Here is a 5,430-nt window from a genome sequence, read left to right on the forward strand (position 1 = left end):
CGGCTCTGGGCAGGCGGCGACCATCTTGGGAAGCGGCTCTGGGCAGGCGGCGACCATCTTGGGAAGCGGCTCGGGGAAGGCGGCCATCTTGGGCAGCGGCTCGGGGAAGGCGGCCATCTTGGGCAGCGGCTCGGGGAAAGCAGCCATCTTGGGTAGCGGCTCGGGGAAGGCGGCCATCTTGGGAATTAATGCAGTGTCTTCTTCCTCCATAATACCCAACGTGAGAGCTGACCCCACAGTCACTAAACCAAACTCAATAAAGTGTGCAAGTGATTCACGTGGACCCTCTTGAACAAGTTGTGTTTTGAGTGGCTGATTTATTCCTCGTGAAAAAAATTCAATTAGCAAACAGTCCGGTAAATCAGAGAAGTAAGCCAGGTCCAGAAATTCCTGAGTATAATCCTCAAGTGATCGGGTGCCCTGCTTGAGGGTTAGCAAAGACATTGCAAGGTGCATACCTGGCCATGGTTCGGGTGAAAAGCCGCTGGATCCTGGTGTGAGGTTGCATTCTGTCACGAATGAGCGGTCTGAGGCGTATGGATCCATGTGCAGGCTTTTATTAAACAAAGGCATGGTCATAACAGGCAGGCGCCAAACAGGGCTAACAGATATATAGGAGGCGAGGCAATAACGAAATCCAGAGACAGGCAGAAGGTCAGGTCAGGCGGCAAACGATCAGAGAATCAGAGAACAGACAGGGTCAAAACCAGAAACTATAATCCACGAACGATCTAACTATGAGACAGGCGAAACAATGCAACCTGCAGGTGAGTGGCTTGCTGCAGTCTTTATAGTCCAGGAACAGGAAGTTAACGCAGAGGGAGTGGATGCAGATCACCCAGAGGTCAGGGCTCCCTCTGCTGGCTTGGTGACATTAACAATTAAATACTTTAAACAGTTTAATTTTATAACATTATATTCACGATTTATATGAGCGCTCGTTCAGGGTGAGCATTCAGTGGGTGGTCTATAATGATGGATTGATTTGAACTTTACTATATTCTTTTTAGCAGAAACTGCATCAGGCTATTAAGGTCACATTCCGTCTGATTACCGTCACATCATTTTTATTTAATGTCACTCAATAAATTATGTAACTCTGGTCTTTTCAATAAAATAATACCTGAATTTTTGTGACCTAGTCAAGCATATTTGACTAAATTCTGTTTAGATGTTTGATGAACTAGAATGAATGCATTCAAGGTTTTAAAATAATTTTGAAAATAGCAATGTGCAACGTGTTTATTTGTGTAGAGCTATGCCTGAACATTTTTTCTCACTCAAACTATGTGACATTCACTATGTATTAAATGAGTCAGCGGTTTCAGGCAGACCATATGTATGAATGTAAAACGCCCCTGACACTCGCATTCTCTTATGCCCCTTGAAAGTTCAAAACCATTATGAGATGTCTTGATAGACATAAGCAAAACATATTTTTCTTCTTTCAGTTGTTCTATTAAATATTGATGTACATACACCACATATTTAAGAGGAAATGATTCAGTCATCCTTTACATATGTTGTTCTAAAACTGTATGACTTAAATTTGTGTGCATTATAAATAATGCACATTGTGCTGAGAAATGCTCTAAATTGAGTAATGTAAAGGAGAACAGAAAGCTTGGACGAAAGGTCTACCTGCCTACAACTGTTGGTCAAAAGCTTCCAGCAGTGACAAACGCCTCCATTAGCTCTCCATACTTTCCATCTAAAGCCAATGGTTGATGAGGCACAGCTGACTTCCTTTCTTCAATCAGCTTTTTCTTTTTTTTTTTTAAAAGCCAAACCATTTCATTGATTATCATGTGAGGAATGAACCAGCAGTATAGAAAGGGACCTTTCAAGACATTAAGACAAGCAGTAAGCTCTTAGACAATAGCTTTAGTTTTTTTTTTTTTTTAATGGCTGTTATTAAATTGAACTCACATTTGTTGGATTTCAGGATGTGTAGTGATGAGATCTCACCTTTGGCACCCATTGTACTAATAATAACAAGAAGTCAGTATGCCCTTTTATCCAAGTGCCTCACAGTTCAGTCATTCCTGGAGTAATCAAGGGTTAAGAGCCTTAATCAGTATTAATATAATGATGGCTCACATTTGGCCGCTAAACGCAGATTCCTAGTCATTCCAGAATTACTAAGAGCCGAATCGTTATGAATTGAAAGATTCTGGTGAGTATTCCAAATCAGATTAACAATTTGATTGTGACTTTTTTTGGAACTCAAAGAAGAGCCCTCCTTGGAAAAAAAAAACAATAATCAGGTTTCTCAAAAACATTGTTGGCCGAATTCCACCTTTAACAACATAGATTGACAATTTGACAATTTGGCATTTCCTGAAAGCATAATTACAAATTGTATGTTTAAATGATGACTGTGATTTTAAGAAACGGTTGTCATCAGCTAGTTAATTTCTCCAACAATGCTTCATAAAACAATGATTAAGCAGCAAGTCATTACATGGGAAATAGTTTTGTAACTGTATATAGAGTTTTTCAGCCAGTTATGACATGTTGTAAAGGCATGATTTTGCTTTGCCTCTAGAGATACAGTTAAACACATGGGTAGATTCCAAATTGTATACTTTTTGGTTGGGATACCCAGGGTCGTTTGAACTTTAAAGTACATATCCGAATGAAAATAGATTCCGCTAAACTAAACAAAGCGATGCTTTAATACACTGCATAAACAAATAATGATTGTGCCTATATAGTAAACTCTGAGGTAAAGACACGAAACTTCTGCGTTCTTTCCACAGACTGCTCAGTGTAATCTTTTGAACTCATTCACTCTTGACATTAACATGAATTTCATAACAGCCAATATAGACATAAATAGTTTGCATTTTAATATCAAGTAAATAATTGATGTCTCTCTCTTTGTAAGCAATGAAGCATCCCCTCCCCTTGTTTTTCAAATCCCGTGAGCAACATTATTTCTTTCTTTTTTCTTTTTTATTCCATTTCAGTTGCAATCAGACATTGACAGCCTGTTTTGGTGGATATAAATCATCTCTCATGATCAGAACAGTGCTGGTATTTTCTGCAAACTGAGAGTGCTGTTGTGAACAGATTAGATCAGTGTTTTCAACCCGGGGGCTCTGTAAATGTCTCAGAGGGGCACAGATGATGTCAAAATATTTCAAATATGATCTGTTTGGCAAAAGAAAGGAATTTGGGAAAAGTACATGTGGTAGTTTTGCTTCATGATGTATTCACGCCTTCCACTGATTTCAGACTGATTTGAACAGTTGATTTGAAAAAATGGACTAAAAACTGTTATCGTACATTTACAGACAAATACAATAAATTCTACTTGCATACAGTAATGATGATGACAATGTTTTAATACATAGGGCTGCACTTGAGACCATCTTTTATGCTTGTGGGCTTGTTAAGATAGATGGTATACATTTAGGCTTAAAGTCTTAAATTATGATAATTATGTACGTATGCCTTTGTGTGTTTTTTGGTTTTAAAGATTAACAGCAAAATGTTCACTATTCAGTATTTTCATTTAGTTATTGCTTGCTTGCTAGGTAAACGACCTTTGTGGAAATTCTTCTAAATAAAACCCTGTTATATGAAAAAAGGCACACGTTATTTGAAGCAGTGGAGGGTATACGCAGGTATAAGGCGATACCCACTTCTTTATCAGTTGGCTTTATGTATACCTAAATCCTGATACGAAACATTCATGACAATCATGACAGTCCACCACATGAATAGCTAATTCAATCATATGTGAATAAATCCAAATATTCTCTAAAATCACCTGGTAAAGATGGTCTATAGCGTACCTTTTTTTTACAATCAGAAATTTTTGTGAAGTTTTCAGTGTGAAACTTCTCAGTCAAGATAAACGAATGTGTTTAAACAGTAAGTTCAAAACAGCTAGCTCTAGCACAGAGAAAATCTACTGAAAGTCGCATTGCATCAAGGAGGCTCTCGTGCAGCCGGTCTATGTAGGAGAGAAGTTAACATAACTGCACAAATAAAAAGCATCCTGTTGTAAAAAGGCAGTTTTTAACACTAGTTAAGCAACACAAGAGTGTAAATTTTCCCCTCTGAAAACCAATTTGATTGGAAATTTGACATTGATTTTATGCAAGAGTTCCAACGAGTAGCAAATGTTAAGTGCTCTGCAAATTAGACGCAATATTTTCAGCATTGACCATTTCTGCTTGATTTGGTTAACCTATAAAAACTAGTTCCAAACGACGATCACAGCATAAAGACAGGAGCTTGCTTCATTCTTGAATGAATTAGCCTGCGACTTATCAAATCGTTTGAATAAATAACTCAATAAATCATTAATTTAGAAAGTCTCTTGCTGCCACCTACTGGAGGGTTACTTTCGATGTTTAAAAGTAGCTTAGTATATTTTTTCAAATACTGTAGTTGTGCTACTTTTCGTGAAATTAGATATTATGTTTTTATCAACTTTGGCAAAGAAGAAAAAAGTGAAACGGGTTTGGAAAGAGTATGTGATGACCAAATTTTTCTCATAAAAATATGTACCTCTGTGCACTTTTTTTTACGTGCCTTACTGCCCGTTCGCCACAATTTCAAGGAGAAATGTCCACTGAGTGGTGCTCAAACAGGTTCAATATGTGAATCCTGCCACATTTTTATTATGTTGAAATCATAACATTATGGCCCGTTTATAGACAGAGCCATAGTTAAATTAGAACATTTAGTAATTTTTACAGACATGCCTTAAAAATCCATTAAAGGTGTGCATCTTGAGGCAGAACAAAGGCATTAACATGTTTTAAGATCGGTCAGTGTAAGTTTCTTTCAGTTGAAATTTACAATTTACAATTTACATTCCAGTCTAGGACTAGGCTTAACTCTTGTCTGTGAAACTGGGGATTCATTGTTTAAGTAATTGTGCTTTATTAATCAAAACTAAATTTGTGTGTACTAAAAAGTGTGTAAAAAACTAAAAGGTTTAATTTCCTTTGGAAACTGCAGTGTTTTGTACTTGTTGGTATATATTTTGTGTCTTGTTAAAGTGCACCAAGGTAAACATTTTTGCACAATCATCTGTTGTGCTATTATGTGAGGCAAAGCAGCTTTCTCAAAATGAACTTGTTCTGTATTTGTGAGACAGGTAAAATATGACTTTTCGCATTGTGTTTATTTGGAAGCGTTTTACTTGTTTTTCTTGTGTCTTTTACCTTTTCCATTTTCTTTTGATTATTTAGCTGAGTATTATATCCTCATAGAATGTTCTAACATTCTTGTACGAGTTCAAGTACAGACACTCTTTGTTGTCAAACAGCAGCACTTCTTGAAACCTGAAGGCAGGAGAGTGTTTCTCCCACGCACACTTTTAGCAACTACTGGATTCCCAGTTAGCAGTTGCGAGGTGCTTTTATTTTTGTTTTGGGGTATGTTGTCAATTCTCTGCAGGCCGTATCT

The sequence above is a fragment of the Puntigrus tetrazona genome, chromosome 12, assembly GCF_018831695.1.
Source record: "Puntigrus tetrazona isolate hp1 chromosome 12, ASM1883169v1, whole genome shotgun sequence".
Lineage (NCBI taxonomy): Eukaryota > Metazoa > Chordata > Actinopteri > Cypriniformes > Cyprinidae > Puntigrus > Puntigrus tetrazona.